This window comes from Clupea harengus, chromosome 11 (assembly GCF_900700415.2).
Source record: "Clupea harengus chromosome 11, Ch_v2.0.2, whole genome shotgun sequence".
NCBI classification, from domain to species: Eukaryota; Metazoa; Chordata; class Actinopteri; order Clupeiformes; family Clupeidae; genus Clupea; species Clupea harengus.
In genome coordinates, this window is record NC_045162.1 from 29,263,099 (window position 1) to 29,277,684 (window position 14,586).

Below are 14,586 nucleotides of genomic sequence, written 5' to 3' on the forward strand. Positions count from 1 at the left end.
AGGGAAATAACTGGGTTTAAACAAAGGAAACCTTATACTAAAACAAAAAATCTAAGCACAAATGATAATGTACAAAACTGGTAAAGCACAGAAGATAATGTCCTCAAAACGGGAAGACACACAGAAGTTATAGTTTTCAACTATGAAAGGAAACAAAAGATCACCTAAGGCCGGAGAGCTGCAGGGGAGTATAAGGGCACAGGAAAGCTTCAGAGAACAGAACAGAAAGCACAATAGCAAAACGACCTTGAAGTGACTTCAGATGCATCTGCGGGTGGCTCACGGCCTCTCCGCTGACAAAAAAAAACCCTACCCAATCTTGCATGTTACAAACTTTGCAGAGTTATTGACATGACTGTGTAGGCTGCAGAGTCTACAAGGCTGTGTTTGACGGTGATCTTTGTTTTATAGTTCTTATTTTTGTGCAAAAAAAGAGAGATCCTGGGCTATTCATAACATTCGGAGCTGTAGGCCCGGATGCCCAGGCCTAACGACACTTTTACATGACAAAAGGTGGACTAGGTACAAACGCTTGTTTTGTAAGTCTTAGGTCTAGAGGGACATGTTGATTTTCAATGACAAACTATCTGGTCTAATGTTCACAAAAAAGTTTGCTTCCAAAACAATTCTGGAATAGTGCAGGTGACATCCTCACATGCAGGGCATTCGCATATCATCTCCTTCTGAATTATATTTACCCTAAAAACCACATATGAACAGTTGAGGTGCTTTTTCCATGAGGTTCAATACTATGTGAACCCAATGGAGGACACCTTTTGGTTTGATGCCTTTTCAGAAAGCACACATTGCTCACACAAAGTCCACAACACGCACTCAACTATGGGAGAAAAAAAAAGATCACGTGAGGCCGGAACGCTGGCACAGGAAGGGCACAGGAAGGCGCCAGAGAACAGAATAGGAAACAAAGAAGGCCAGCCTAACCATTTCACTAAAACCATACGTCTTCCCCCCACTTTTTTTCTTTCTAAAATATTCTCCATCTTAAATGGTTTATTTCTATCAACATGTATTTTCTGTAATTCCGTTTCATAAAATGAGCCGTCTAATGTATCACCATCATAGTCTTTTAACACATAGACCGGGGGTGTTCGAGGTACGCGCTCTGCTATGGTGAAAAACTCATGAGTGTAGGTTTGTTCATACCCCTTGGTGAACACACCTCTCACTTTTGAGACCCTGACAACATCCCCTATTTTGTATTTAAACACAATTTTGTCATCTCTATCCTTTAGGCCGTACAATGTTTTAAACACCGTATCCTCGTTCTCTCTGGACACCTCTGTAGGCCTCATCTTGATACTCCGATGATGACTGTTATTGTAAGAGGTGACCAGCTCTTGTATGGTATCAAAATAGCGTTTAGAATTAACAGATGTTAAATATCTCCACATTCTAGTTTTAATAGTTCTATTGAAACGCTCAACCACACTAGCTTTTAATTCACCCCCTGTAGCGAAATGATGAATGTTGTGTTTACTCAACACCTTCTGAAAATCCTTGTTGAAAAATTCTTTACCACGATCTGTCTGTATTTTCTGAGGCACACGGCCCTCTTTTAAAATGGAATCAAAGGCCCTGGCCACTTCAGTTCCGGTCTTGGTTTTTAAAACACGTATCCATGCATATTTGCTAAAAACGTCTATACATGTTAACATGTATTTGACATTGTCATTTTCCTTCGAGTAGCTGGACATATCCACCAGATCTGCTTGAAATTGTTTGTCTACCCCATATACGATGACCCTGTTTCTCTTGTAATTTACACGCGCTGTTTTGTGTAAGGTGTAAGATTCTTCACCAGCTAGCCATTCTGACACTTGTCGATCCGGCACCTTTACCCCTGTGGTATTAAAAACACCCTCTTTTAACCGTGTTTTCCCACCGAAAGATCCCTCGTTGGAGGGATCATAGTATACAGCTTTTAGAAGATCTGACATGCTGAACGTCCAAGAAATAATGACACAACATCATATGGTATCACAGTTTTTTTTATTAGATATCCAGTGTTACAGACATGAATGTTCAAGCATCCAAATAGTTTAAAAATTGAACACATGTCTCAAATCTCCTTTCAACCAACACATCTACCAAAGTTTCTACTACTACACAGATATCCACACTTTTATTTCTACTGAGATTCATGTTACATATATCAGACATATAGGCACATAAAACAATAAGATGCCCCAACTTGAAATAACCCGGCTGATGTTTCACTGTTTCCTCTACAATTAAACGTAACGTTACATGCCATGGTTTGTCTATATTATTAACCCTATACAAAATATTAGACCACTCGGTAGACAAGTTCCTGGCTAACCCCATTTGTTTTTGGAGAGAAATCAAACGTCGTTCAGATTCTGGGCAGGCTGTGGTGACACGACTTGAATCATTAACTATTGTATGACATAGCAATGTAGAAAGTTCATATTTCACATGTTGCTTAACATGCTCAGCGGGGCTCTTGTTTCGACCTAAATACCTCCCCATCATATAGCACAACTCAAATGTGTTTTGTTATTAAATTTGTTGAAAAGACGTTTCGGCACAACTGCCTTTACCGACAGGTCTCAAGCGCTGCTGTAATGATCGCAGCAGTGTCAGTGTCAATGGATTTATATGGATCGTCCATCTGATCATCAGCCTCTTCATTCTCTTCTCGTTCCAACATGAACATATCCACGGACCCCATCATTCTGAGAGGGTTCGGTTTGATACCCTTGGCTTCACAGACATATTCCAGGACACGCAACAACCCCAGACAGTAAAGTCTCTTTTTTACAGCAGCTTTGTTACTCACATAGTAATCTGATGGTGATTCAAAAAGACAGGGGTGTTGCCGTTGACTAGGGTGGTTTATCATGCAACCATTGCAGTCCTCCCGCAACATCTTGTTGATGATATGACTTAGCATGACATATACACAATCCTTTACGATTTTGGTTGGCATCTATTAGCCGGTAGCAGTGTGGTCATCTTGCTGGGGGTGTTTTCAGGCCTTATGCAGTCCGTGGTATCACTGTCGGATACGGCTTCGCCAGTCACATATACACACTCGGTGATGACTTGGGGTGGTGTCTCCATGGTTACAAGGCTATCTTTATGTACCCTGAAGGTCATCTTGATGGGGGTGGAATCAAGGCTTGTAGAGTCTGTGGTATCGCCGTCTGTTTCGTCTTCGGAAGTCACATATATACACTCTTTGCTGTTTTTGGGTATTAGCCAAGGTGTCTGCGTGGAACTCGCCTTGGTGGTGGTTGTGGGGCCCCCCACACGATGATGGATTCCCTGGGATCACTGTCTGCTTCGGTATTGATATCCATAGTTGGCGCTGTGTGTTCATCTGTAAGAGGTTCGCCTCCCTTTTCAAGGTTTGAAAAGAGAAAAAAAGGAAAAAAAAGGGGTTGTGTCGTTGTTTCCATACATGCATTGACCAAGCCTATTAGTTTAAAATAGTCTTACTTTAATCGCATTGCAGCGGTCTTCAAGCTGGCCCATCTTGAATAATATTTCAATCTTCCTGACAACGTGCTCACCATCCTGTCTTGATACACCCAGGTCTTTCCAGAAGTTGTTCTTGGACATCATCCATTCTTCGGTATTGTATGAGATGTGTTGCATGGCATCTGTAAAACGTGTACCGGGGGTATCCAATGTGTATAGTGTTAGATTTCTGTGGTTTTGTCATAACTTCACATAATTTCACAGTGTACAAGTTGTGTGAACAACCCCCAAAAAGCTAGTTTGCATAGCACCAGGTCACAGCCATCGAGGTGGCCACTGGCCTTTTGTCTATGTTGATGAGCCATCAGACATGGTTCCTGCCTTTTGTGTGTCTTGGAGCTAGAAACATTAGCTGGCTTTTGTCTACAGACACGACAGAGTGGTCGAGGCCACAAGGCATTAGCATCTATATGGCCATACCTGACCATAGCCCTCTGACCTCCAGACACACCCATCCCCTCCCCTTTACACTTCATGTTAATTCTGCAATATAAAATGTCTGTACTTTCTGTAATGTTGGAGAAGATGAAGCAAGGAGAACAAGCCGTGAGCAGACGTGCCTAGCGCATGCTCGTGCTGCGCCGAGCTGACCGTGGCTAGTGTGGTGTCCGATCACAATTACCGCGAGGTACCAGGAAATGTCGAAGTGGAGACAGCCGATTGTAGAGTATTTCAGTAAGGTTTATTGAAGATGCTAAACAACAATATGAGAATGAATTCGAAGACGCTCTGACCAAAATATCTCCCGCTTAGGCATTTAAACCTAACACTAACACTCCCCCTAATGCCTCCATTCGCTGACTGCTCAACCAATGAAACCTATGACCTCCCCGTTGACTCCACCAATCAGAAACCTATCATAGTACCTCGAAGACCCAGCCTTTATTTATCATAAGACAAAGCAGCCCCGTCTTCCCATTCAAATAATACTCCTAACCCCTTTGTCTTATACTGAATTAGATAAACCCATATTAAACCTACTCATTTACTACTAACATTCCTACATAATTCCCCCCTTTGTGTCTGATCAGACACACTAACCAATGTCCCCATAACTATCATGCACACACTATCAATTTACTACGTGATAAAGCAAACATTTGACATCCTGTACATCAAAACTAGTTACCATTATGTTAAACAATTCATACATTCCATCTAACCCAAATATTACTACCCCCATATCACACAAAACAGTCTCACTAGGGTGGTCCTAGATGAGCACACAGTAATATTTACAATTTTGTACATTTGATACAGTTTCCATATCCTTTATTATCATTGAATGTAACCATTTTTGTGTCCATGTTCTGGTGTTCCTGAATCCTGAGGTGCAACGCCCTTTATCTCACAGATGGGAGCAAAAACCTTCTTATTTTAAGGTGAAAACTGAACCCATTGCCCTGTCCAGTACAGCGACACCTGCATTCCGCAGGCTGCGAGTAGCAACCCTGCCCCTCTGAACACCAGAGTCCAACTGTATCATTGTGTAGAAAGTTCCATAGAAAACATCTCCCCATCATTCCCACCGATGTGATCTTCAACTCATCCACGAGTCTGCCCAAAAAGTCAGAGGTTACCAGCACTTGACTCCGGCATATCCGTTGTGGTTCCTAGACGCCTGTGATCCGGTCGTCCAGATCCCACGTATCCATGAGGGGGCCTGGTTCGCCCCCGGTCTCGTCATCCTCGCTCATTCCCATCGATATTCCATCTGTAGATCCTGGCTCCAATAGTTGCGGCATCTCCATGGCAACCTCCCTTTCGTATTCCGTAATCAGACCTTCCGCTGCCCCTCTCCATCCACCACCAAAGACACTTGAGGTAGCTGCGACGTCACTGCCCGAACTGCAAGAGACTTACAACAAGGAAGCACACAACACACAACCAAGCAGAACACTAATAATGTAACCCCTATTATTATGGCCACTGTGGTTAACCACGCTCCCCACTGCAATCCAAAGATACTCTGAAGCCAACCTGTAAGCGCAGAATCACCCCCATTCTGCCCAGCATTGCTTGCAAGTTCATTCCGGAGGTACTTCAGCTTGTTCATTGCCCTTGTAAAATCCCCCTCCGGAGATGTATTATTAGGGATAAAGGTACAACAATAGCTTCCGAATTTGGCACACACTCCACCCTCCTTGGCCAATATCCAATCCAGTGCCATTCTATTCTGTAATGCCATCCTGGAGGTAGCATCTAACTGCTCCCCCAGTGCCCTAAGGGCATCTGTAGTGTGATTAATAAACCTTTGCTGGTTATAGTAAATATAATTAATCCAATCCGCATTCTTGTTAACAGTTACATACGGAATCAGAGATTCTAACCCTGTCCAAATCTCATTACGTGCCTTATACCTTTCTGGAATTCCTCTAGGCTGTCCGATGGCATCTAAATATCCACCATACTCATAATCCTTCACCCCTGTCTCTCTTCCGTCTCCCGCTGATCTCTTTCTCCTAGAGGAACTCCCTGGGAACCCACTACCCTCAACACTGTTCACCCCGGTAATTTCCCCATCCATAATGACAGTTCGCTGCATCATAGTCACCCTTGCACACCTACCCCTCCAATGTTCGGGTAACGTATTCCTCACGCCCCATTCTCTCCCACAGGCCCACCATATATCCGCTAATGGAACATTCTGAATGGACTCTGCAAACACTCTCCCAAATGGAGCCTGCCTACCTGAATCTATGTATTTATCCCTGGTGCTACAATTTTGCGAACTAACATTACACAGCAATGGTGCTAGTCCTCTTAATTCCCATTGCTGCTTATAAAATGGTTTTCCCAGCTTCGGGTAGAACGGACCAACCATCCTCAAGGCCCACGTCCTGTTGCAGGTCCCCTCGAACACACCTAGGTTCTCAGAAGCCGCGTCCGCTGAGTCCGTCCTGTCAAAACACTCAAACAGAAATTCCGATCCAACAGTGTAATCCATAATCTTCCCCTCATCCGTACTAGGCCACGTATGTGAATCTATACTGCATACATCTATAAGTTTACGTTGCACTTTTCCCCATGGTTTAACCCTCTCTCGGTGTGTTGCACTTCCAAGGTAAATCATACATTCAAACGGACAGTATGGCTTTAGTTCAATCTCCTTGTGATCCCAATAATGCTCAGGACAGTCCTCCGACCTCCAAGGCACTGGAATCACTACCCTCTCCTCCTGTGCCATAGAACAAACGTAGCAGCTCTTCCCCGGTCTTACCGTCCTGGCAGTATACAAAGCCCACCTATACCACATGTTTTTCCCTTTGGCCACCGTCTGTTCCGCCTCCTCCTCTCCATCCCTATCAACCAGTTGACGCTTCACCCTTCTCCCTTCTCCTTTCCCATCCATACTCCTGTCCCCCTGGACTTCCCCACCGAGGACACCTGTTGGGAACCTACTTTCATTCACTGGGATGGTGAATAGGACCGTGAAATAGGGGTAAGGGGTCATACTGGTACTCCCTCGCTTGCTCCGGGTGATTATGGAGGGTGCTTGGGTCGAGGAGGCGGCCCTCCTGCCATGGGTGTCGGGGACTCGGGACGTCTGATGTATGGATCCGGTCTCCTGATTGTAAGACATCTCCTCCTTCCAGGGCTCCCTGCTCCGCGGTGCTGAAACATAAATCAACCCCAGACAAACCACCACCACTATACTTGCCACCATTGTCACGACCGCGTTCCTCCATCTCTCCGGCCGGTTTTCCTGGTCCAGAACAATCCGGACCCTCACCCTCCTTTGTGAGGCCAATCCCGGCCCGGTCTGTTCCAGGACCTCCACCGGTCCCTTGCTCAGGTCTAGCTGCTCCAAGAGCATGTCCTCCATCCTGTCTCTCGTTGCTGAGCTGAGCTTCCTTGTCATCGCCTGGTTTTAATGCTCTGCAACAGAAATTGAGGTGATACCAGACACTTGACCCTTGCACTCTTACCGCCGTCGGGGTAACGTGTGTCACCCTGTAAGGCCCTTCCCGTCGTGGATGGAGGCTCTTCCGTCTGAACACCTTCACGTACACCCAGTCTCCAGGCTGAACCAATCCCGCCGTATCCACCTGTGGATTGCTTACTGGTTCCCGTTCTTTTGCCTGGGCATAAATAGTCTTATGAATCAAAGACAACTGTTGTACATAACACCGAATTTCTCTTTGAAGGTGTTCCAATGGTGGGCCCTTGTCATCACCTCTAATACGGGGGGTCGGCATGACCCGTCCCGTAAGCATCTCATGAGGTGTAAGATGTGTGGTGCGGTTTTTCTGTGACCTCATATGCATCAATGCAATTGGCAGCGCATCCAGCCAATTAAGGTTAGATGATGCGCATATTTTTGCAATCTTACCCTTCAGAACACCGTTTGCCCGCTCGACCATGCCCTGGCTCTGGGGATGATAGATGCATCCCAACCTTCTCTTTATCCCCAGTGCCTGCATTATCTTGGCCCATGTCTTTTCCACGAATGCCTTCCCATTATCACTGGACACTACTTCTGGAATACCAAACCTGGGCAGGATTTCACGTGTGAAAAATTTTATCACAGTCTCAGAATCCGGTCCCGGACTCGGGCACGCCTCTACCCAACGCGAAAACCTGTCCACCACCACCAACACATATCTGTGCTTTCTAATGGTCTTTCCCATGTCAATATAATCAATCACAAGATGTTTGAATGGACCTTCCGGCATTGGAAAGTGCCCCAGAGGTTTAGTTGCTATCCCCTGCCTGACATTATAGGTATTACACACATAACACTGTGCTAATTTATTCCTGCATGTACGGCGACCAAAATCCCTCATCCAAAATCTTCCTCCTTACTTCCCCCCTTGCACAATGATCCAAATCATGTGCATCAGTTATTAACAGAGCCAATAACACGTGAGGAGCGATCATGCGGCCGCAATGACTTCTCCACACTTTATCACGCCCGCGATGTGCCCCTCTTGCCACCCACTTATCTTTCTCCCACGGAGTAGCTCCCTCCTGCATGTAAATAATGTCCGCAAGACCTAAGTGTGGCTGTATATTAATTACTGGTCCCTGAGTGATCGGCTGCCATTGTTCACATGGTTTATCAAAACACAAAGCACACTCCCCCCTTTGGCACATAGCACAACAGAGAGGTTCACGATGATGTAAATGTCCTGGTGTATAAAATAAACTGCACCACTTACAACCAACTGTAGATGAATCACTGTAAGGACAAGCAGACGGACACTGTACTGACTTCCCATGACTTTTCCCCTTAGCTAATAGAATGCTGTGTGGTGCCCCGTTCCTCTGGGGGCAATCCACCACCCGTGATTGTAAAGCTGCTGTCTTTGCCACCTCATCAGCTTTGGCATTACCTAATGTGACATAATCAGTACCCTTTTTATGAGCTCTACATTTACAAATAGCCAGGCGCTTAGGGCGCATCATAGCTGCCAACAGTAATTGAATTTGTTCCTGATGTTGGATTGGAGACCCATCTGACCTCTTAAACCCTCGTTGTTTCCACTGAGCCCCGTACACATGACACACATTATGGCTATACGCACTGTCGGTATGAATGGTGGCTTCCATCCCTTCCGCCAGACTACAAGCTTCAGTCAATGCCTTAAGTTCAGCCAGCTGAGCTGAACATGGCTGCTCACAAGGGATACACATTACTGTATTGAATTCCCCTGATTCTGCCATCTGTACTACACTGAACCCAGCATGCGTTTTGTTATCATAGTTGTGACTGGACCCATCTACAAAGTAAACCACTTCCCCATTTTTCAAAGGCTCACTCTCCAAATCAGGTCTCAGTTTTGAAAAAGCAACTGAGTCCGCAACACAATCATGTGGACTTCCATCATATTCCAATGGAACTCGATCCGCAGGATTGTTCACAGAGTCACAACTTTTAACTGTCACGTCTGGGCAAAATGTTAAATCATAGTACTTCAGCTGCCGCTGTGCAGTGAGACAAAACCTCCCTTTGTCCATCAACTGAGAAATAGCATGACTAGTATAAATATTCACCGGCCACCCCATAGTTATACCTGAAGCCTTAACGTATGCCATGTATACAGCCTCCAACCCCTGATAACAGGGTGGGTATCCCTGGGCCACTGAATCCAACTTGGAACAGTAGTATGCAATGATTTGCTTTGTCTTCCCTTGACATTGTGCCTGCATTAATATCCCCGTCATGTACGCGTCACGTCCTGTTTCCTTTTTCACTGAAACATATAGAGCAAAAGGTTTTGTGTAATCTGGCAAGACCAAAGCTGGGGCGCGCTGTAATTCACACTTAATGAGGTTAAATGCTTCTTCCCCATCTATGGTCCATGCCAACCGGTTAGTCAATTTCTCAGATCCAGCTTTCGCAATCAAAGCACGGAGTGGAGCAATCTTCTGCTCATGACACTCAATCCATTCACTGCTAAAACCTATGAGTCCTATAAAAGACATCATATGTCTAACTGTCTGAGGTTTAGGAGCTGCAATCAAAGCCTGGATGTGGTCAGGTGCTATACCCTTCTCTCCCTGAGAAATCAGTCTACCAAGATACGTAACCTGAGATTCGGCAAACTGCAACTTTTTACGGGACACCTTATGACCCCCTTCCGCCAGTGCTTGTAACACTGCAATGGTATCTTGTTCACATGTGTGTACATCTGGTCCACATATCAATAAATCATCTACATACTGCAGGATTGTACTCCTGCACACCAGGTGTTTCAAATCATTGCGTATGGCTTGGTTGAACACATGCGGACTATGCTTAAATCCCTGTGGCATCCTGGTGTATCTGTATGTTTGACCCATATATTGAAATGCAAATAGCTCCCTGCTCTTTTCTGCCAAAGGAATAGAGAAGAAAGCCTGGGTAGCATCAATTACACTAAACACGGTTGCGTCTGATGGTATATTTGTTAACAGAGTGTGTGGATTAGGCACATCTGCCGGCCAGTCTTCCACAACTGCATTAACACAACGCAAATCCTGCACCATTCTCCATCTAACCCTGTCTGCCTTTAGAACGGGATAAATGGGTGTGTTACACCTAGCAAACGGCACCTTCTCCAAAACACCAGCTTGCAGTAACCCTTCTATCGTGCCCTGGACACCAGCTGCTGCTTCCGGAGAAATGGGGTATTGCTTCTGAAATGGCAGCTTAGCCCCCGGTTTGATTCTAAACTCCAAGGGACTCACCGACTTCACCAGCCCTATATCAAAGTCTCCTGTGGCCCACACCTGGTCTGGCACAGCTTTCAAAACACCATTCTTGTGAACCTCTGTCCCTTCTTGTAAAATCATCATTTTCCACTTTCTCACCCCCTCACTTGTCTTCTCACCTTCCTTATACATCAGTCTCTCGGTGTCATTCAGAGGCCTGTGTAAATCAACATTCCAACACTTGTACCCAATACCTTCATACCTGCCATACAAACAATATGGATTCCCATAAGGACAATCCGCAGTGTACTCCTCCTCTTGGCATTCACCATCACTAACTGTGACTACTTGAGGCTCCCCCGTTAAGCGAGATGAGTGTTTGATTCGCATCAAAGTGCCATCCTGTGACAACTCCACATCACCTTTTCCTAATTCCTTCGCAGGCAGCCACTTGCTGACACTGGCTCTCTCCATCATCCTACCCACATCTCTTGTTCTGAAACCTAATCCCACTTTAAGTGTGATGTGTGGTATTATGCCTCCCAAATCACGTGCCACAATATGCAATGGTGAATCCATCCTAATTGGTACTGCCACCCCTTCAGGTCCCACAATTATGCCCCTGGCCTGTAGCTCGACCTGAGTTCTTCCATTCAATGCCTCTCTCCAATCTTATCACTTACTCCATTTCCTTCTATTCCTGTAACATCTTCCACCATGATAGTGCAATGAGTTGGACACCTAGGCTTTCTGAGGCCTGCATGCCACCTGTTTATCAGAGGACCCCACTCACCCCAGATCTTATCCTCCCACTCCAATCCAAACAGACCTAACCAGTAAATCTGCCTAAACTGGGATGTGATGAGTGTTTGTGGAGCCATTATACTGTGTGATGATTGGTTGAACAAAGACAAGCCTGCCGGAGTACACTCAATCTGAACTCCCATACGACATAACGCATCACGTCCTAATAAATTAATGGGAGTGTGATCTGAAATTAACACCGGCATTCTTATTTCTCTTCCATCCATCTGAATCAATACTGGGTCTGAAAAGGGAATAATCTGAATTTGTCCTGAGAATCCGACGGTCTTTGCCACCTTACCCGTGCTAGACAGGGGGAGATGTCGGGCGTCTGCTGTACATATACACGTAAAAGTAGCCCCCGTGTCTATCATTAACTTAACAGTTTGACCCTCAATCTGAACTTCCATAACCGGTTCCTTATCAGCCTGTTTTGACAACACAACAAGCTGATTATCCCCCTCCGGATTCTCTAGGCATCTTCAATAATGTGGTCCTCTAAACGGAGAAACAAGCCCAACCTGCTCTCCCATCTGAGGTTGCATTTCTACCTGTCCACTTACAACCCTCTGCTGGCAATCTCTGCTTATATGCCCCGCCTGGCCACATAACCAGCACTCCAATGACCCATCTCTGAAATTCATATTTCGGCTTGCCATACCTCGGCCTCTTCCTCTGCCTGCTCCACCCCCTCTTTGCCTACCCTGCATGTATCCCCACTGAGGCTGTAAATACGGTTGAGCCGGCTGATTCCAATACGGTTGTCTACCCATTTGTTGTGGGGGATGGGGGCCTTGTGTTTGCTGAAAAGGTGTTGGCTGCTGGAACGCCAATGGCTCAGACCCTGAATTTTGCATATTGCTTTGTCTCACATCCTGCTTGGGTGATTGGGCATGTTCACCAAGCTGAGGGGCCTGAATGCACCCTTTTTTTAAGCCCTTGTCAGTGTCTAATTGATTCTGAACCACCTTTCTCTGCCGTTCCGTGTCCTGTTTTTCCAAACTTAAGTCTGTCTTCCTCTGCACATTTACAAAATGAGTGACAATCCTAAACTCTGTTTTCGTCATAGACCCAATTCGGTGCTCATCCTCTAATCTATTTCTGGCTGACAATGGAAGGGCTTCTATTATGGCCTTCCTCATCATATGTCTAACCATTAAATTACTCTCTGGGTCTGTTTCCATCCTCATTCGCCAGTCTGCTTCCACCCTCTCAACAAACACAGCAGGATTCTCGTCTGCTTTGATCTTATCTACCGACATACTTGCCAAAGAGAAGGCATTCGGGTATGTGTCTCGTAAGCACCTCCACACCTGATTCCTATAAGTATCAAATGCCAATTCATCTGCCAGTGAATTACCCATTAGCCCTCCAAGTGCCACTTTATTAAGAATGGCAGTGGTGGTCTCCTTAGTAAGGATACGACTCAACAATGATTTTACATCCCCAACGGCTAACCTCTTTCCTTCCATCTCTGATTCCAGTTTCCCTATCCAAACTCCAGCTCCTTCTTGCAGAATAGGAAGCCTGGATATCAATCCGTCTAAGTCCGTATGACCCCACGGTTGGTAATGCGTTACATTGCCTTTATGGAGTAGAGGCATCATCACCTCTACCTCTGTGACTGGTGCCTGTATCCCTTCTCTCTCTCTTTCTCTCTCCTCATTCCTTATCAACACATGTTCCAACTGCTTGATTTTTTCCTTCATTCTCCTCATCTCCTTATTCTCTCTCCCTACTTCCTTCAAAACCTCCTTCTTAGAAAAAACAGTGACTGGGCATTGTTCTCTAATCACCAAATCATCCCAGTCCTCAGAGTCACTGCCCTCTCTGCACCTTGTCACACTCTCTTCCTGTTCCTCTCTCTGTGTAACCCTTCTTTTAAATGGCTTCTGTGAAGACCTCCACCCCCAGTCCTTTGACCTTACTGGGGCCATGCTTTTTGCCTGTGCTAAGCCATCCTCCTCTTCTTCCTCATTCTCAACTTCTTCCCGATCTCTACCTATCCTTCCATTTAACACCCCAGAATCCACTGTGAATTGCACCATCTGTGAGAGTTGTGGCACCCCACGTCTTTTACTCAAATCCTCCTCATCTTCAGCCAGACAACCCTTCACCTCATTGCTCAAACTCTTTATATGTCGTAACCGCCTTTCGACTGTCTGGCACAATTTACTTCCCATCTGGTTACCCTCTGTCCTTAACTTCTTAGCACTCATGTCTGATTCTAATGCTAAGTCATCATACAGTTTGAAAAGAGCCTGAGCATTCAGACGGCCTGCTACCGCCTCCAACACCAGCAGATTCATATGATTATAATTCTTTCCCTTCTGCGCCAAAAGGTGTCTTCCTCAGCCATTCTATCATTGAAGTCCGGTCTAGCTCTCCTCCTTCTCTCTCTCTGTGTCTCCTCTATACCTCCTCCTAAGTCTTTTTCCAAATCCATATCAACACCTCCCATTAATCTCTGTATTTCTTTTGTCCTTTCCTCATCAAAATTCAACCTTCTGTTCAATTGTTCTTGATCCTTACTTGCAAAACAAGCATGAGCCCCACCTAATTCTTTCCAATCTCTGTCTCTTTGTTCTGAGAATGCTTCCCATGAAGCCGCTCTCACACCTGGTTCAGTCATTCACCACTGTTATCTCTCGTGCTCTTTGTATAAGACCCAGCAGGAGACACAGATGACCTTCTTCATTACCCCTCTTATCACTACCATCACAAGCCTTTTTCATGAGGGAACCACGAGAAGACAGGGGGCCTGCTTACACTTCAACACCCTTTCCTTGATCAACAGTACCCCCTGATAGGGGACCAGCAAAAGACAAAGGGGGCCTTACTTCCAAATTAACATTCCTAGAGTCCTGTTGTTCTGAGTTCAGACAGAGACTCCAAGGGCCTTGTTCTAAAACAGCTGTCCCCACAGACATTTCTCCTAATCCTATTTCAATGTTAATTAACTCTTCTTCGCTATTTCCTCCAACTTCTGCCATCTCACTGTTCTCATCTGGAAGGTCCGCTTTTCCAATGAATCCTCCCTCAAATGTCACCACAGGGAACTGGCCCACCGCAGGAAGCTGTGGATACAACGGGATTCCTCTCCCCCCTATCTCATTGTCT